The following is a 21014-nucleotide window of genomic DNA, read 5'->3' as shown; positions in this document are numbered from 1 at the left end:
GGCCAAGTCTAAAAGAAGGGCCTCAAGGCTCCTAAATGGATGCATAGTGCCTAGAAACGGCGTTTGTGGGCACCCAAAATGGCTCGCCATTTTCAAAACTAGAAATGGCGTTTCGGACAAGGCAATGTTTTTTTTTTGGTGGTAGTGCCTCTGGAGCTTAGCTAGGGAAACATATATATATATAGAGCAGCAATGTAAGAGCTTGTAGACACCAATGCTTTGCTATAGAAGCAAAAGTACTAGGACACACACACCACACACACACACACCCGCCTCAACCACCGAGTAAGAATGCCATTGGCGGGTAGGGCAGTTATAACTCTCCCTCTCCAGCCTCTCCTCTTGCTCTCCTTGCATCCTACAGCTCCCCTCTCTGCCTGCTGCCCCTCCTCCTTGCTCTCCTCTCCAGCATCTCCTCCTTGCTCTCCTCAGCCCTTGCCCTCTCCTCTCCTCCTTGCTCTCCTCAGCCCTTGCCCTCTTCTCCTTGCTCTCCTCAGCCCTTGCCCTCTCCTCTTCTCCTTGTTGTCCTCTTAGGCCTTGTTGTATGACATATGTATTAATGATAATTATAGATATAATATATATTTTATTAGCCTTAGAAACCAAAACTCCGTTTCCACCGTTTCTTTTGGTGACCGAAACTCCGAAACATCGTTTCTCGCCTGTTTTCGTTTCCCCGTTTTTGAAACTCGTGGGAACTATGGATGGATGGAAGAGTTGTACTCAGCTTCATGCTCTTCTTAGAGCTAGTTGTACAAAGTACTTTCTATTGCAATATAGACCTTCGGGGGGATTGAGCCCTTATTTCTGGGCACTTGTGTTGCGCGTGCTGCGTCTCCTCCTTCTCTCCCTCTATTCTATCGTGAAGAATCTTTGAGATAAGTGCTGCAATTCTGATTTTCAGATTTCAGTTTGTGTTCTCCAGTTTCTATCACGAAGTTCTTGTGAAATATTGCAAAATTATTGCGTGGAAGTGTTTGCTATTTGTGACATTTGTTGATTATTTGAGCTCACAAGTAATGTTGCGCCGGGTTTGTTGAAATATAGAATCAGTGCAAAGAGATTGATAAAGTGGTTCTGATGAAATACATTGCGCCAGGTTTGTTGATTACTTGAGCCCACAAGTAGCAAAGTCACAAAACTCCATTTAAATCAAGAATCTTGTTCTGCTTAAGTGAAGTCAGGCTACATGAGGAGTATCAGTGAGTCGTGTGCCTTCTTCCATACATATAGTTGTGCCATTTCTCAAGGCATGTAGGCTTGCCAACATTGCTTGGTCACACACATGTAAGCGAAGTTCTCTTCCATCTGAGTTTCTGCTCTTGGAAGCTGTCACTCTATGCTCTTGCCTCCCAATGATTTTCCTTATTCTATAGGCAAAGTAACATCAAGGCATGTGTCTAAGGCACTCTAATGCCTTCAAAGATGGCCTATGCGTCACTTGACCATAAGAAAGCATCTTTTCCAGACATTTTTAGAGAAGGATGCTCTATGCAGAAAATGCTGTATATTCGAATCTTTGTTGACTGAGATCAGATCCGAAATTCTCTCTTGAGATCTGCAGCCACTCGCTCAACCTTTCATTTTTGAGGGGTCCAATTTGTTCCCATGCACTCAATATGTTCAACCTTGTTTGCCTAGTGGTGTATTTGCTTGTCTTAGCATAAATGGATGCAACCTTAAAATTTCGAGCACTTGTCTGACATGTATGATGTGTCCTTATTAGCTCTTTCTATGAACGAGGGTGCCATAGAAAACCAGCACAAACTATAATAGAAGTGGCTGCAGCATTTTGTTCATCAAGTAATGAAATGTAGCTAGTACTTTAGTCATTTCAAAGAGCATCACTTGAACTCATTCAGTGTGAAAGGCTGTCTTGATTCTTACTCACTCTTGGATTCTGATCTACTGGTATGCTAACCTTAAATATTTCGGTGAATACTAAGAACCCTAAAGTTTATGCAATGAGTCACGAATATTGTGATCAAATTGCTTTACGTAGGTTGTTCGAGATCTTTATAATCTATTCACATAAGGTAGTGTCAATCCTCCTCCACCAAAGCTCGGGCAAAGAAAAATGGAGATGTAACCAGGGATGTAATTCTTTCAAGCAATTCCTAAACCTGCTTTGCTACTTCCTATGTCTCCAGCTTAGAGAGATGATTGTCACATGCACCCCTGCAATTGCGTGCAAAGTGACACACTGGCTACATCGACAAGTGCGCAATAGTCCCCTAATAGGAGATCTTATTGTATGCTGTGACCCCTTTGTGAGCCCTTGTCCAGGGACAGTCAGGCACAAGCTACGTAAGTCAGTCTCTTAACCTTGGGTCAAGTTAGAAGATCAGTTCTTGTTCACTGGTACCCACTGGAGAACAATAGGTTAGTGTTTCCATCTTAGGTTTAGTGAATAGGAGCCCTTCTGGGCCCCTCAAGGCTGGAACATATGAGAGGGAATGGGTTGGGGGAGGGCTGCTTATGTAAGCTGCCCTGCACCCCACCCAAAGTGGGCTTTTATGTGGAAAAGGGCTGCAAAGCTAGGGCAGGTTGGCTCAGCCCCAGCCCCCTATTTAAGGGGGAGCTTGCCTCCTTCCTCATTCAGTTCCTCAGAACTTCATCCTCAGCCTGACACTCACCCCCAGTGGCCCTCTAACAAGCCTCGGCCTTTGGCATCAGTTAAGCCCTCTGGGAAGGTGTTCACGCAGCGCATCAGACGGGGAGTCAAGACAGCGAACGGAGTAAGGTTTGGGGTCTATTTCAGCAGCTCTTTTCAGTTATCTTTTGCCGTTTTACACAGCTCACTCTCAGCTCTATACTTTTCCATCTCTCAGCTCTCTTTTAGGATCTATCACTCCTAGATTTCACTCTCTCACTCACACAGTAACCCTGCATTCCGGTGAACAGCACAAGCCTCTCCCTTGCCTTGCAGAAGCGTTCTACATCGTCAATGTGGACAGCATCAAGGTCTCGGTATTGGTCGGCGTTGCCTCTGAGGTCTTTGGGTCTGCTAAATGTGTGCACAGTGAGCTCTTCAGAAGCGCGTTTTCGTGCTCTCTCGAAGAGTGTTCTTTGTATTTCTGAGTTCTCCAAGTATAAAGCAAATTTTCCCCTGATTGGGGGAGGGGGCCCTTAGTGGGCACAAGGACCCAATCGGTGGTCGACTCTACTCTCTCTCTACCGTTGTCTCCTTTCTCTCTCTATGGTGGATTATGCTAATTCCTCGCTAAAGGTTTAAAGGTCTTGCTACGAATTACACGATCAGATTACCGTTACATGCTCCATTGGTATCAGAGTTCCGGTTTGTATCCAGCTTGACTACCTTGATTGTATGGTTGTGTTGAGATCGGGAAAGGACACACAAAGAAGCGCCATGGAAGGGTCAAGGAAAGGAGTCACCCTTGAAGACTGTGAAGAGAAGAAAGACTACCAATAAGATTTGCATTCGCCAAGTGCTCAAGAAGTGATGGCGAACCTTCTAGAGCAGAATCGGGTCTTCCTATAGCAACTTGAAGAGCATTCATCCTAGCTAGAAGAAAGCAGAAGACATATGGATTAGGTAAAACAACATCTGGAGGAAAAAGAAGTAGAAAAGCCGCTGGAAGAAAGAGGAACCATAGATTTTGAAAAATTTCTCTTGTTGATGCATGAGGAACGTAAAAATGAGGAGGCACTGTGATGCGCAGAGCTCTACCAAGCAAAGAGACAACAAAAGCTAGACCGAGAGGCGATGCTTCTCCAACACAAAGAGATGTTAGCCGCTGTGCATGTAAGTTTTAGCGCAGAAGTCATCACCGCCACAGCTTCGTCATCGACAAAGGTAACACCACTCACTCGGTCCACTCCAAATTTTGTTAAGTATGGTGTTAAGTGTGACCATTCAACAATTTTGCAATTTATTCATTAGTTTGTAGCTCATTTTTCGTTAGCCCGGATTCAAGATGAGCAAGATAAAGTCCACCTCGCAGTCCCTCATCTTACGGGTGAGACAGTGACCTGGTGGCAACATTGGGCTAGTAAGCATATTGACCCAACAACGTTTAAGATGAATTTCATTTGGGCAACGTTTGTGGCCAACCTCAAAGCCCATTTTCTCCCACCCCAATACATGCTTAACTTGAAGGATGAGTTTTCTCGTCTCTCTCAGAATGGTTTGCCTGTGTTGACATAAAGTAATAAGGTCATCATGTTGGCACAGTGGTTGGGTGTGACGGAGAGTGCCAAGATGAAGCAATTCATTCGAGGATTAGACACCAAAATCCGTTGTACCATTCGAAACTTTGACCTGCCTGGGCACTGACTCTTGCACATAATCAAGAGATGATGCTGAATAGGGGAAAGCCCAAGCAGGTTCAGAAAGATTCCAAAGCCCCGTAGGAGTCAAACAACATAGCGGATAAGGATAAGAAGAAGGACAACCAGTTCCAAAAGAAAGACGGTTAGGCTTCTGGTCAAAAGGAGTCCAAGCCAAAGATGACTCCGAATGAGAAGGCTAAAGCGGGTATTATGGGAGGCTCTCTACAGCCTGACAAGCAGAAGCGGTATCACCCAGAACATCGCTGCTTTCATTGCCACTACATAGCTGGGCATGGCAAGAAGGATTGTCCAAAGTGGCTTGTTGAGAAGACTGTGAAAGCGCCTACTTCGTCTGTTGCCAATGTATTGGCTCTTCCAGCCCCGCCTCCATCCTCAGCTACGAATGCCACCTTCCCTGCTTTGAATGCTGTTCCCATGGTGGTCTTTCAAGGTACGAAGGAGAGTGATGTCTCAGATCAAAAGAAGGCGCTCATTTGAGCGTATGGCATAGCTAATGGGCATCCGTTTATTGTCTTGTTCGATATGGGGAGTTGAGAAGATGCCATCTCCCCTCAGCTTGCCAAGACAGTGGGGTGCACCTTGGTGCCTCACGAGCTTGTAGTGGAGAGGTTCACATTTTGACTCCTTTGATGGGATGCGACATGATTTTCGGGATTCTGTGGTTTCGTAAGCATGTATCAACGTTTGATTGGCGGTAGGACACCTTCACTATTGTGGAAGGTTTACTTAGCCCGTTGTGATACTTGGGATTTGGTTAATCTCGCATGTTCAAGTAGGTCGCTCCGCACGCAAGGATGCCATGTGTGCACTTGTCTATGTCCAGTGCCAAATCATTGTAGTTCAAGTCGCTTCTCCGATGGGGCAAGCAATAGTGGATCTACTCCAAGAGTTCCAAGATATCATGCTTCGGGATGATGTGCCACCCGAGCTTCCTCCCAATCGAGCGGAAGACCATCGCATTGATCTACTTCCGGACTTGACACCTCTAAGTAAATTCCCGTATTGACTTTCCAAGTCTATGGAGGGGGAGTTAGAGTAGCAATTATCTCAATCATAGCGCGTAGGGTTTATTAGACCTTCTTCTTCGCCTTTTGCTGCACCCATTCTATTTGTGGCAAAGAAGGATAAGTCCGCACGACTATGTGTCGACTATAGAGAACTCAACAAGCTTATAGTGAGCAACAAGTTTCCTCGCATTTAGTACATCTTAAAATGATTCAATGGTGCAATTTTTTTCTCAAAGATTGACCTCAAGAGTGGCTACCATCAAGTTTGTAATTTTGAAGCTAACATCCCAAAGACAGCTTTCCGAAGGAGTTCGTCATCAGGAAGTGCCTGTTCATCTTTCTCGATGATATCCTTATTTTTTTAGCTACATCCGAGCAACATATCAAGGATGTGCGATGTGCCCTGCAGTTATTACGTAATAACCAGCTATACCTCAACGCAAAGAAATGCTAGAAATTCAGTATTTGGGCTATATCATTAGTGCTCAAGGGATTCGATTGGACCCAGAGAAGATTCAAGCTATCACAAGTTGGACTGTCCCACGACGGCTCAGGAGATCTGATCCTTTGTGGGTTTGCGTCAAGCATACAACTCACACATGGATGGTTTCTCGACATACGTAGCTCCTCTTACAGATTTATTCAAGGGGGTAAAGACACGCAGACAAAAAGTTCAAGTCACAAGCAAAGCTTTGTAGGCCTTCCATGACGTGCAATGGTTGGCCACGACAGCACCAGTTATAAAGATCGCCTCTTGAGATGATTCATTTCTGGTAATCTTAGACGCTAGCAATGTCGCCATCGGAGTAGTTTTACACCAAGAAGATAGGCCCATGGCATATTACAGCAGAAAGCTTAATGATGCCGAAAAGAGCTATTTAGTTTATGATAGAGAGCTCCTCGGTGTCATCCAGGCATTCAAACATTAGAAGCCTTTCTTATGTGGACGGACTTTCATGGTTAAGATAGATGGCTTTAGACAATGCCTAGCTCACAATGGAGCGATCGGCAACAACGGTGGAGCTAGATATTCTTGCGGTTTGGGAGAATGATCTGGTACGTTCTTGGCTAAAACAACCCCGTTGCTGATGCTCGCAGTTGGAAAGGTTTCATCCAGACCATTAAGCAGGCCACTGTGCTCGAAATCAAAGGAAAGGATCTTGATAGCATGAGGGTACTATATGTGGAGTGAGCAGAGTTTGGCACGTAGTTTCAGTCAGCGATTAGTCGTTAGAGGACGGTTGGCTTTTATATAAGAAAAAATTGTGTGTACTCAAAGACAAACAGCAGTTGCTTCTTCATGATGCCCATGACGCCCTTACCGGTGGTCACAAAGATATTACTTTGAAGAAGCTAGAGCGCTATTTCTATTGGTGAAAGATATGGAAGGACGTATACGGCTATGTTCAAAATTGTCTGATATGCCAAAATGCAAGGCTTTCCACAAGAAAGCGGTAGGCGTACTTATGCCATTGGCAATCCCCGACGGTCCTTTTTAGGACATAGGTATGGATTTCGGGGGGCCATGTTACGCTCTAGCCGAGGTAGCATGACCTCGGAAGAATCAGTCGACATTTCCCTTAAAGGATCTATGTTTGTAATATATCTGTTTGTGCTTCATGTAAATGATCGTGAGGGAATTAATGTCAAGGTCCTAGGTGAGGGCCGATAGCACCAGACTAGGTGGGTCTAAGGCTAAGGGCCTTATGCAAGCAATGTGCCTAGGGGCAATTGGAATTAAAGTATCTCAAGAGAGGGGTGAAAAGATGCATTAGGAAGGCCCTATGATGATGACATGTGGCTTCTAGATCCATCTAGGGAGATGGGGCTTGTTGGAGTTAGTGAGAGAAGGAGAAGGAACTTTGATGTGATTCGATTTTGATTTCTCTGTGAGCTCTCATGCTTCAACAGGAATTGGCTGGGTGGAACTAAGTTGGTGCTACTCCCGTTTTCTGCAGTAGTAGTTTAGGAAATGTACGTAACATTTGGTATCAGAGCCCAGGCTAGGTGAGAGAGGGGATCTGTTTGATTGGATGGAATGTGAAGCGCATCGTGAGCGTGAGAGCAAGAGCACGAATGGTTCGTGGAGGGCGGAGAATTGCGTATGTTAAGCGCACGTTAAGCGCACGCTACTAGTGATGGCAGCGTAATCTGAAGCGGTTGGGTACAAGGGTGACGAATCGATATTGGTGGCCCTCCCGCAGTTGCTATCAGGACTGCTGTGTATCCCTGGTGAAGGAAGACTTTGAAGAACGTATCAGTTGCTCTTTGGTAGTGGACAGCAGACTTGGAGTGCAGGGTGGCACGATTGGCCATCGAAAGATCAGAGCGCAGACAAGGGGTGCGGGACTGTTCGTGGGCTTGATGGAGAGGTTTGATCGGCGCTGGCCTACACAAACAGCGTTGAATTAAAAGACCTACGAAATTGAGGCTATACGTTGCGATGGGTGACGCACGGGGTTTGTGACAGTAGTGGGAGTTTTGAATTTGTTTCATCAGCGAAACTCCACCTATGAAGGAAGACATGTGACGGCAGGAGTCGTCAGCGCAGCAAACTCTAGTTGAAGAGCGTATCAATTGGTGGTACCAATCTGTTCACCAAACCAAAGCGAGTTGGTCCAGTTAGGAGTTTTGCAAAAACCTAGAGGCTTGCAAAGGCTTTGGCAGAAGAAGGCTTCAGGACATTTGCGCTACGTGAAGACTCCAGGGGTATTAAATTGGGTGGCAGGAGCAAGACCAGGGAGCACTTTACCCATTCTCCCCTTTGTTTTTGTCATTTTTGTTTTGTTAGAAACATATTAGGCTTTGTGGTTGTAGCAGACTTGGGATGGACAGTCTTTGAGACTATGCCTTTGTGCTTCAGTCACAGTTGATTTGCAAGAATTTCCCTAGTATAGGGAAAGTGGTTTGGGGTATATTGTGATATATGCCTGTGTCAAATGCTTAGTCAGTGTGCATGTGGGATTGCAGGTATTCCCTAGAATAGGGAATTGTGTCAGAGTGCTAGTGTACTGAATTTTGTCAGTTTGTAAATACAGTGTTCTAGCGGTGTTTTTTTTTAAAAACAAGAAAGAAAACCAAAACACCCATTGACCTGAATGGAAGAAGCAGAAGATGGATCCTATAGAGTCAGGAGTTCGGCCGACCCAGGAGGTGTCGCGCCCAATAGCTCACACCTTATCTGGCAGGATTGCATTACTTGAGGATGCCTTGCAGCAGTTATTAGCGCAACAGTTAGAGGCAAATGCAGGGCAGTCTGAACTTAGAAGAGTGATACACAGTATGTCTGCTAGACCTTCTCGAGATGAGAAAGGAAAGGCTCCAATGGAACCGGAGTCTAGGAAGGCTAAAAGTACCTAATATTGCCAATTATAGGCCGGAAAAGTATTCTGGTCGGATGAATGACCGTAGTTCTGATGTCATTGAGACCTGGTTACACAAATGGGATGAGGCGTTCGCCATTTGTGAAATTAGAAATGATATTAAGAAAATCCGCGAGGCTACCCACATGTTTAGTGAGGCAGTGGATTGGTAATGGATTAAACAACAGAAAGATGGTATAGCATCCACTACCTGGGAGGGGTTTAAAAGAGAATTCAGAAAACACTTCTTACCTCTTGACGAAGCATCCCGAGCTTGGGATCAGTATAGAAACCTTCGTCAGAGAAATTGGTCAGTGGCAGAATACACTGATAAGTTTCGAGAGAGCGTAATGAAGGTTGATGAACCCCTACCTCAATCAATCCAAGTGAAAGATTTCATATTTGGATTGAATGATCGGATTAAAATGGAAGTTCAGGCTAAGTATGCGAACACGTTGGATGATGCAATAGCCATAGCCCTGAACTATGAAGATGCAAAGGGCAGCAGGCCAAGTGGGTTTGCACAGGTCGGAACCCAGTATGGGTACCAGAAGAAATTTGGGTTTAAGAAGAAGTGGATTAGTAAAGGGAGTGGTTCTGAGCCGAGTGGTCAAGCCAAGCAGGCGAAACCAGCGGAAACTCCTAAATCAAGTACCACCAATTGGAGTGAAGAGGAAAGTAACACCAATGGCAGCCCGGGCTTGGTCTAAGTCTCCCTTAAACCAGAGCAAAGAGAAAAAGCGAGGAGAGAAGGCTTGTGTTTTGGTTGCCTTCAGCCTCATCAGTGGAAGGATTGTCCACGAAATAAGGATCGTCGGATGGCTGAGATGGTAGTCTCAGAATGGACGTGGAAATGGAGGGAAGTTCAGAGCGGAACAGTTGCAGATTCAGCTAGCAGGATCTTCTCAGAGGTTAGTAGCTTGTTTGTTATGTGTGTCTGTTGCTAAGCTAGTAATGAGTGCATCTGATAACATCTTATCTAAGCCCGCAGCAACGGGATATATAGCCTTTAATGATACGGAGTTAATTAAGATGAAAGAGCAAGTGGCCAATCATGATGTCATTGTGTTGTTTGACTCGGCGTTAACTCACAATGTAATTAACTCCAAGCTCATGAAGAGGCTGAAGTTAAAGACTAGTCCATCTGACTATGCGTATACAGTTAGGATGGTAGATGGAAGTTCAACTGAAGTATGGGACCAAAGGGTTACCCAATTGGAGCTTTGTATTCAGGACTATGTTGAGAAGCTTGATTTTGAAATGACTAAGCTTGCTCATGCAGAGATAGCCTTGGGTATGGCGTGGCATTCTAGGAAGAATCCAGCCATTGATTGGAAAAAGCACGTATATCAATTCAAGATGAATGATGTGCTTTATGTCTTACGAGGTGAAAAAGATATACCTCAGGGACCGTTGGTTTCCGTGATGGAAATCCGAAAAGCTCAAGAAGAGTTTTTATTCCTTTGTACGGCATCGGTAGAGCCGGTTGATGATTCTTCGGCTAGCATTGATGTTGTTCGAAGTGGTGAGATGGCCAAGCTGGCTAATCTAATAGTAGAGGAGTTCTCTGAATGTTTTAGGGATGAGTTATCTCCAGAGCGGAATGTTCAGCATAAGATTGAACTGATCCAGGGGGCAGAACCTGTAAATAGACCTCCCAGGGGGCAGAACCTGTAAATAGACCTCCCTATAGAATGAGTTTTACTGAAGAAGCGGAGGTGCGTAGACAACTAGAAGAATACCTTAAGTTGGGACAGATTCAACCAAGTTTCTCACTTTTTGCTTCGCTAGTGATATTAAAGAAGAAAAAGGATGATATGTTTCGCCTCTGTATAGATTACAGAGCATTGAATAATATCACTGTCATGCATAGGTATCCGATGGCTCGGATTGATGATTTGCTAGATGCATTACATGGAGCCGTGATTTTCAGCAAGATAGATCTTAAGTGTGGCTACCATCAGATCCGGATTAGAGCCGAGGATGTGCATAAAACCGTCTTCAAAAGCAAGTTTGGTCGTTATGAGTTTTTGGTAATGCCCTTCGGACTTACCAATGCTCCAGCTACATTTGTCATGCTTATGAACAATTTACTACGTCCATATATCGAAAAGTTTGTAGTACATTTTATTGACGATGTTTTAGTGTTCAGTAAAAGTATTACTGAGCATCGTGAACACTTAAGAATAGTGTTTAGTACTTTGAGGAAAGCCAGTCTTTATGTAAATAAAAAGAAAACTATATTGTGTATAGTTAGACTTGAATATTTGGGATTCATAATTACTCCAGAGGGGGTAGAAACGGACCCAAAGAAAGTGGTTGCGATACTGACTTGGCCAATCCCTTAGAGTCTGACCGCTTCGATCATTCTTGGGATTTGTCCAATTTTATAGAAGGCATATCAAAGGATATTCCAAAATAGTATCGCCATTGACTGATCTGACCTCAGATAAAGTATCTTTTATATGGGGACAGAATCAACAAGAAAGTTTTAACACCGTAAAACAAGCTGTGGTCACAGGACCGGTGTTAAAAATAGTTGATCCTTAGAAACCGTTGTTTCTGAAAACTAATGCAAGTGCCATTGCGGTAGGAGCAGTTCTTCTTTAAGAGGGAAGGCCAGTAGCCTTTGAAAGCAAGAAGCTTTCTCCCTCTCAAAGGAATTGGCTAACTCATGAATTAGAGTTTTATGCTGTTATCCATGCTTTGAAAACATGGAGGCATTATTTGTATGGTTCAGAGTTTTATGTGGATGTGGATCATGATACTCTGAAATATTTCTGTAAATAGCCTGACTTGAGGGGCCGCCAAGCTAGGTGGTCAGAGCTCATGCAGGAGTTTAATTTGTCGATTCAGTACCGAAGAGGGAAGGATAATAAAGTTGCTGATGTGGTGTCTCGCATTATGCATAACATGAGTTTCACGGTATTAGAGAGTGCTCTAATGATCGAGATTCGAGAAACTCAAAAGGTGGACGAGTTTGTCCAGAGCCTTTGGGCTAAGGCTCATGTGTTAAAACCTGGGGAAAACGAAAAGGATGACCTGGCATCCAGAAAAGGCCAAACATATGCAAGATATACCATAAGGGATGGTATGCTGAAAAGAAATGGCAAGGTTGTAGTACCTAGTCAGAATGATCTCAGGCAGAGAGTCATTCGACAGTGCCATGATAGCCCATGTGCAGGACACCCAGGAGTCGAGAAGACATATGATCTTTTGAAGCAAGATTTCTTTTGGCCAAGGATGAAAAAGCATATTCATGAATATATGACATGGTGTTTTTCGTGTCAGGTAAGCAAGGTCGAGCGGGTGAAGGCACCTGGACTTTTACAGCCCTTGGAGATACCACTAAGTAAGTGGGAGAGCATTTTCATGGACTTTATTGTAGGGCTGCCTACGACACAAGGTGGATATGATTCTATCCTTGTGGTGGTTGATCGTCTAACCAAGATGGCTCACTTCATTCCGACTAGAGAGTTTGTTAGTGTCCCGCAAGTGGCGGATTTGTTTATTAGACATATATTTCGTCTGCATGGATTGCCTAGATCCATTGTGTCAGACAAAGATGTCAGATTTACCGGTCATTTTTGGACAGCGGTATTTGAGACACTAAGGACTGAGTTGGGAATGAGTAGTGGGCATCATCCTGAAACGGATGGTCAGACGGAGAGAGTCAACCAGATTTTAGAGGATATGCTGAGGGCATATGTGTCATTGAGGCAACATACATGGGACAAGTGGTTGCCATTGTTAGAGTTTGCCTACAATGATAGAAAACATTCCTCTACGGAGCTTAGTGCCTAGTGCCACGAACTTTGTGGTTCAGTTTAGTCCGTTTGAATTGAATTATGGTTATGGACCAGCAAATCCAACTGCAGTTGGAATGCTTCAGAGAGTACCTAGTGCCGCAAACTTTGTGGTTCAGATGCGGGAGATGCTAGCACTTGCGAGAGCTAATATCCGCCAGGCTATGGATAGAGCCAAGGCGTATGTGGATGAAAACCGGTCTATAAGAGAATTTAAGGAAGGAGAAAAAGTTTTTCTCAGAGTTCCTTCGCACTCGAAGTCGTTAACTTCAAGAGAGTGTGCTAAGTTATCACCTCGATATTGTGGGCCGTGGTTAATTCTAAAGAGAATAGGCAAGGTAGCCTATAAATTAGAATTGCCACAAGGTTGCAAGGTGCACCCAGTGTTTCATGTTTCTTGTTTAAAGAAATTTTTGCATACTGGTGACTCACTAATCGAAGGTGTGGTTTTGTTTCAAGAGATAGAGGATAATGCAAGACGCAAACCAACAAGAATCTTGGACCGAGGAACAATGCAAGTGCGAAGTCGGAAGATACCCACGGTGTTGGTTGCATGGCATGGTCAGCCTCTATTAGAAGCTACCTGGGAATCCGTATACCAGGTGCGGAGAGTGTTCCCAGATTTTATCATCGAGGACGCTAATGTCTGAAGAGGGAAGGAATGTTACGCTCTAGCCGAGGTAGCATGACCTCGGAAGAATCAGTCGACATTTCCCTTAAAGGATCTATGTTTGTAATATATCTGTTTGTGCTTCATGTAAATGATCGTGAGGGAATTAATGTCAAGGTCCTAGGTGAGGGCTGATAGTACCAGACTAGGTGGGTCTAAGGCTAAGGGCCTAATGCAAGCAATGTGCCTAGGGGCAATTGGAATTAAAGTATCCCAAGAGAGGGTGAAAAGATGCATTAGGAAGGCCCTATGATGATGACATGTGGCTTCTAGACCCATCTAGGGAGATGGGGCTTGTTGGAGTTAGTGAGAGAAGGAGAAATAACTTTGATGTGATTCGATTTTGATTTCTTTGTGAGCTCTCACGCTTCAACATGAGTTGGCTGGGTGGAACTAAGTTGGTGCTACTCCCGTGATCTGCAGTAGTAGTTTAGGAAATGTACGTAACAGGCCACTTTCAGCATCTGTAGGTAAGTGTGATACTCAATGTCTTACTATTGTTTGTTGCTATAGTAAATATTGTATGTTTATTCCCTGCAAACAAATGGCCAGCGGTGAAGATGTAGCTCCTTTGTTTATCAAGTATTGGTATCCCATTTGAGGGTTGCCAAAGACCATCACATCCGACAGGGACTCCAAGCTTACGTCTAACTTTTGGTGAGCCTTGTTTGATAATTTTGGTACTAAGCTGCATATGTCTAGTGCTTTCCATTTGCAATCGAATGGCGAGACGGAAAAGTATAATGGTATGGTGTTTGATATTTTGAAATCATATTGCCATGATGCTCAGGGAAAGTGGGAACGGTTTCTTTCGCTTGTGTAGGCCATTCTGAACTGTAGCTATTCTTCGAGTATTGGTGGCGTGGCGTTTGGATGGCAGTTTACATCACTCCTCACCCGGATGGTGTCTCCATCTCTTGAAGCCAACACAACCACCGAATCAATGGTAGAGATTACAGAGTCCGTGAAAAGCTGCATCGCCAAAGCTCAAGCATCGCATATGTGCCATGCTAACAAATCTAGATGAGATGTCCAGTATGAAGAGGGTCAAGGGGTGTATGTACACATTATCAAGCAAAGATTGAAGCATGTGGGCAAGTGATGCTCTAAGCTGTCCTTTAGGAGCTTCAGACCATTTCTCTATTATTCAAAAGATCAACAATGTCTCAATGAAGTTACGCCTTCCAGATAGTTGGACTATGCACAATGTGTTTCATGTAGCTTGGTTGAAGCCAAATATTGGACCTCCTCTTTTTGAGGTTTTCGACGAGCAACAACCTGAAGTTCTTGATGGAGCGGAAGTTTTGCAGCTTGAACGGATCCTTCTTCATAAATTCAAGCATGGGTTAGGACGTAGGATCCGGGAGTTTTATACCAAGTTCCATGATCAAGGTACCCATGAAGTAGTGTGGTTGGAGGAAGATCTTTTCCAAGAGTTTCCCAAGATATTGACGCACTACTAGGAAGCAATGAACCTACCGCCAAGTTAAGGAGGAGGGAATGTCACATGCACCCGTGCACTTGGGTGCAAACTGACACACTGGCTACATCGACAAGTGGCACACCATCTTTATGATGTCCCACACCAGCCCATTCCAGATCTCATACACACACCTCGTCCCACCACTTGCACGTTGTTCACTAGAGGGGGAGTCAAGGAGCGACATTGAAACTGCACAATGGCCAAACTAAGGATCACGAGGGGCTATGCACTGAGTTTATCGCATATGGGATCGACACGTTAGTCCCGATCCTAGCAAAGCTATTCAATGACGCCGTTTGCCTTGGCTTCCTCCGCACTTGGACACTTAACACCATCACCCCTATCCACAAGGCACGGGATCCCATGGACCCGAGTAACTACAGGACTATCATGATTGGACATGTGATGTCCAAGATCTATGCAGCTGTATTAGATACATCGGTCAGCGTGTTCACAGAGATCACAGGGCTCAAAGCAGAGGGTCAGGCCGGTTTCAGGTGAGACCATGGGACTATGGATCACATACTCACACTCAGGAATGTCATATATATATTGCTACTTTGTGGATTTCCGCAAAGCCTTTGACATAGTACCTCGAGCTCGTCTCATCGCACGCCTACAAACATTGGAATTTGATTAGGAGATCATCTGGGCAGTCATGGCACTTTATGAGAGAGTCTCAGGCCAAGTTCAGACAGGCGCAGGTTGGACAAATGAGATCTTGAGTATCATAGCGGTCAAACAGGATTGTCCCTTATCCCGATCCTATTTGGCCTCTGCATCGATGATCTTGAGACTTTCATGGGGACGTTCGGAGGGACCGGTTGCTCACTTGCCGAGATCATCATCAGGATTCTTCTTTATGCAGATGGCGTGGTACTCTTATCGTCCATACCCGAGAGGCTCCAACGACACTTGGATGCACTGCAGGCCTTTTGTTTATCCCATGATTTGGAGGTCAACCTTGGCAAGACCAAGGTCATGATCTTTAACACCTCTCGAGCAAACATGCAACGGAAGCAGTTCACTTTCAGTGGGTCACCAGTTGAGATTGTATCCTCATACACTTACTTGGGGGTCATCTTCTCCGAGCCGATCTTCACAATGAGACCAGCAATGCAGGCTAGACTGAGTAGGGGATACGCCTCACTGGCTTAGCTAGAGAGACAATGCTTCCACTCCCACTTCCAGGACCCTCGGACCAAGGCTCTTCTCTTCGACTCCTTGGTCCGACCAACCGGTATGTATGACAGCCCTTGTTGGGAGCCTGACATGTCAGAGATAGAGTGGACACGGGTGGAGCGCCTGCAGATCCTCATGCTCTCACAGATGATCCGGGGGAAACCGTTTGTACCACATCACATCATTCAGGCCGAGTTTGGTGCTTCTCCACTCTAGCTAGATGCAGCCTTTCAGACCATCACATATCTACACTAGGTTAGATCATATGGGGACTGCACATCAGGGAGACATAGGTTGCCATGGTTGGCTCTCGATTCCTCCATGAGGTTGGCAACAGAGGGAGACGAGCGATGCTGGTATTCACGGACTCACAAATGGTTTGTGAGACTAGGGTTATATATCGATAGAATACCTCCTTTTCAGTACAGTTTAGATGCCTCTCCAGTACTCCCACCCACCATCCCGATCGGGCCACACACCAATCAAGTCATTCGAGATGATCTTCTGCAACTACACACCTTTAGGACCTGGTTGGAGCCGAGGGAGCTTCCAGTGAAACTGAGTTTCTATAGAGATTACTGTCTTCGTATTTCAAAGGAGGGATTCATCACACCACCGGAGTACACTGAACTTCATATGCCTCACTCACTATGGATCTCCATCGGACAGTTTCGGGTATCATCACACCGCCTTCGCATAGAGAGCGACAGAGCAGAGGGGATTCCTAGGGAGCATCGCTTATGCATATTGTGCGACTGTCAAAAGGTTAAGTTGGAGGAGCATTTTATTTTCAGGTGCCGAATGTACTACGATTCCGAGGTCGCTACCACTGCCTCTTCAGAGATGGCTCCAGGCTCCTTTCCAGATTCCTCGCCTACCCAGATCAGAGATGCCTCTCGCGGCCTTTATTCACGAGGGATCCAACATAGAGAGTACTTTACTCAGGCGACGGGGCTTGGCCACATCATCAGACATCTCTCAGAGCAAGATTACAGAGTTCTTCCCATCGAGTGACACTGATCGTCCAGTCTCTAGTCGCGGACGTGACAGAGATCCCGACCCGACGATCGCAGCACGACACACGAGACATCGAGGGGATACACAAATCACTCTAGGAGACCTCCCGTCATTGTTTAGACCCAGGATACGTCCCATGGGAGTCATGGTGGCTCTAATCTTGCGTCAAGTCTCGTCCAGGTGACCGAGACGCATAGCACCCCTTGACGAGCGCCAGCGTCCCATCACCGGCTATGCACGAGCCAAGGCGACATGACATACGAAGAATTCTGCTCCGCTCCAGTCCTTTTCTTTTCACTGTTACATCCAGATGTATTTGATTATGTATGATCAGACTTAGGATTCAGCACGGTGATGATGCTTGTTTCAGTAGCTTCACTCTTACTGTGATTTGTATCAGGTTTTCTTTCAGTCTCATAGACCCATCGGTCTTTCGAAGACTTTAATAAAATTTCTCTCTTTTCTTTCTTTCTGCTGCCCTCGTATCTTTCTCTGATGTGAGCGTAAGCTCTATATCTTAGGAGTACATGCTAAACCTTACTCCATTCGCTGTCCCGACTCACCGTTTGATGCCCTCCGTGAACACCTTCCCAGAGGGCTGAACTGATGCCAAAGGCTGAGGTTGGTCAGAGGGCCACTGGGGGTTAGTTTCACGCTGTTCAGAGGGGGCTGATGAGGAGTTGTAGGAGGCTGAAGTTCTGAGGAAACTGAATGAGGAAAGAGGAAAGAGGCTCCCCCTTAAATAGGGGGCTGGGGATAGGGCTATGAGCCAACTTGCCCTAAACAGGCAGACTTCTAGTTGGTTGTTTAGGGCTGGCTTTGCAGCCCTTTTCCCCATAAAATCCCACCTTGGGTGGGGTGCAGGGCATTAAGCAGCCCTCCCCCAGCCCACTCCCTCATATGTTATAGCCCTGAGGGGGCCTGAAGGGCTCCTATCCTAGGCTGGACCTAGACCTATCGCTAAACCTAAGATGGAAACACTAACCTACTGGAGATACGAGTGAACAAGAATTGATCTTCTAACTTGACCTAAGACTGAGAGACTGACTTACATAGCTTGTGCCTGACTGTCCCTGGACAAGAGCTCACAAAGGGGTCACATTACTGCCAGACTCTTGTGTCGGTGAGGGGTGATGGAGACCTACGCTCAAGGAATCTCTGCCAAAAATCCTTAGAGTTGTTGCTTTACAAGATGTGCAGCAGCTCCTCCTCATTTCGACGAAGAAATGCTTGCTTCTTTCGACGTACGAGATGTCGATACTTGCGTACCATGTCTGGTGTGTTTGGGAGGTGACATCTGGTTTCAAGTCGGAGCTGTCGGCGATAAGCCTTGCACTCTGCATCGTACCAATTGTTGCAGGGTACAGAACCAAGAGGTGGTGGTCTAGTGGACTGTGTGGTGTGGGGAAAGATTTGGAGGGCAGCCTCGTGGAGTGTGCGACTATTCAGGGCAGCATGGTCCTCTATGAGTGGTATGTGATTGATGTAGGTTAAGAGTTTGTTTAGGCGTCCAAAGTAGGCCGGTGAGAGGCTGTGATCAAAGTGTATGTCGTGGTAGGTGTCATGCTTTCTATGTGGTGTGTGTGGTGTGGCTAAGCGTGGGGTGGCGATAGTGAAGAATAGGTATGTGTAATCAGCTCCTGGAGGGAGTGGTGCTATAGTGAAGGCGGTGATATATGAAGTGAAGGTAGGGGATCCCATGATGTAATCTACTATACTAGTGCCCCTCCCGTGTAGGAAGCAAGTAAAACCACATGAGGAGGGCCATAGGTCAAGCTCGTTGTAGATGATGAGATCATGTATCTTGCCCAGATCAAGGAGCGCGTGTCCATATGGTGAAACAGGCCCGTGTCGGTCCGATGAGGTCTTGGTCATACGTGCTCCGTCTACGTCCATGTCTGGTAGCATGATAGAGTCTTCTCGAAAGTCCAAGAGTGGTGCTTGGTGCGTGCTCGTCCTGGTGTTGAAGTCCCCAACAAGGAGAACTTCCCCGCGGGTTGAAAGGTTTGGGATATCCTGATGTAAGGGTGCATATGGTGATGTCTCACCCTCCTCTCGTGCCACTCTGGCGAAGTGGGAGGTGTCTGGCAGGAAGTAGCATATTGCTATGAAAGGTCATGGGTGTTTGTGCGTCGGACATGAATCAGGAGTGTGCGTCCTTCCTCTCAATGGAGATGGCTCGAGCGAGGGAAGACCTGTACAATATTGCGACCCCGCCTGATCCTCGGACTCCTCTTGTATACCTCGTCTCATCCCTGAAGGTTGACTCCCATGTGTAGCCATTGACTATCGGTAGTGGACGGTCTGGGCTTTGGTGTGTCTCTGTGTAAAAGACTATGTCTCGTCCTGTATAAGACTCCGAGAAGTTCCCTGGGTCTGACCATAAGAGACAATTTGAAAAATGTGTAGGTGCAGCCAGCCAAAAAGCTAGGAAGCTACTTGAAAGATGTATTGGAACATCGAAACAAGGTTCTGGGTCTAGCACATAAGCTAGCCAACAAGTACTCACTACATAAAGTTTGTAATTTCATGTGCATGAGCACATCTTGTGTATTGCGACTAGGGCCAAAGGGAAAATGGAGATGGCATCCATGGTCAGACCTTTAAGATTGCCCATTGCCCTAGTGAGTAATATCAATATTTTCTGAGCTGCTCTTCATCATCTAGCAATTCTAGTATCTACTATCATGAATACCTACCGGCTATTTTTGAAACGTCACGCTTGAAAACATGTTTGAAAACGCTTCCAAACATTTGGAACTTTTCATAATGCATTTCATTCAAAAAATTTCCAAGGCCTGAAGCATAGGAAAAAATATATGCCTTCTCAAACTAACATATGCATGGGTCCTTAACTACATGTTTTCATGCACTTATGGCACCTAGGAACACTCAAGAACATTGAAAAGCATTGTGATGGCCTCACCCCAAGAATCTGATTCAGTTATGAGCGATAATTGATACCTAACAGGATTCAACTTTGCAGAAAATGGAAAGTAGCATTTACATCCTACTTGCTAGTTTGGAACATGTAAACACTAGAATCTTGCAAGGCAGTCTGCAACAGGCAGACAGCAGTGAGCACCATTGTATGATATATCTAGATTTTCAAATTAGGAAAGGGTTTAAACACTTGGTTTCAAAGGGTGCAAATAAAAAACGTGTTGTCAAACCCAAATGCTTGCAAAAGTTTCAAATAATCTATTGCAAATTATAGAAAACACATTTCATTACATGTATGCTATCATGCTGAGCTTGGCTGTTTGAGTGTATCTCATTTTGCATACATCCCTTTTTAAAGGGATGATGTCTTTCTTCACTTGAAGCAGAAGTTGGACCTTTCTTGTTTTTGGTGATGGCCTGATTTTCGTGACATTGTTAGCTTTTGTGAATTTTTTTGTATTTGTTGGTCTGTAGGGCTTTTTTTTTAAATAGGATATCCAGGGGATGGCAACGTTGCACATCCTTTTTGTCATGCCACTCAGGCTTCTTTTCAGCGTAAAGAATGCCCAAGAGACTCCGCGGGTCTTTAGAAACCCAATATAGCTGCTTATGCTTGGGCACTGATGACGACATAAGTGTTGCTTTGCTTGCTAAGTATGTCTTCCTTTTGTTTTTCATAAAAGTTTTTGTTTACCTCTTTTTTCTTCTCTTTCATTTTCTCTTTTATTTTCTTTGTAGATTTTTGATCTTTAGAACAACAAAAATTCTAAATTTGTATGATTGGACTTATTCTAGTCTTACAAAGGTATATAAAGAATGCTTCCATGTTTCACCTCATGGTTGGTTTGTGTGGTACTATAGGTGCTTTAGCTATTGTAGAAATGTATAGTACATTATTCTCACATCTACTATTCTGACATGTAATACATGCTAACCCATGTTTCCAATGTCTACCTCTGCTAACATTCCATGCTAAAGCTTGATTAGTCCTTCTTTGCTTCACTAGTTTTGACCATATGTAGAGCCTTTTAAAGAAATGGTTGAGGAATGTGAAAGGGATTGGACTGACTGTACAGGTTGTGTTGAGCCATGCCTTGAAACTGTTTGAAGGCATCAATGTTGGTTAAGCATGTATGAGTTCATATTTCTTTTCACTCAATTTTTTTTCATTTTCTATCAAAGGTTTTGAGAGAATTTCAAGGATCAAACCTTGTGGATGAAAAACACCTA

General features: G+C 44.9%; 1 protein-coding gene across 1 annotated transcript in view; it reads left to right on the top strand.

Moving 5' to 3' along the window:
* LOC147880839 (uncharacterized) overlaps positions 1 to 21014 on the top strand; it is a 49962-nt gene that overhangs the window by 16320 nt on the left and 12628 nt on the right. The window lies entirely within an intron of this gene.

This window comes from Dipteris shenzhenensis, chromosome 32, assembly GCF_047967505.1.
Source record: "Dipteris shenzhenensis isolate YYH24624 ecotype China chromosome 32, Dip_SZ_1.0, whole genome shotgun sequence".
NCBI classification, from domain to species: domain Eukaryota; kingdom Viridiplantae; phylum Streptophyta; class Polypodiopsida; order Gleicheniales; family Dipteridaceae; genus Dipteris; species Dipteris shenzhenensis.
This window is presented reverse-complemented; position numbering and strand designations above follow the sequence as displayed.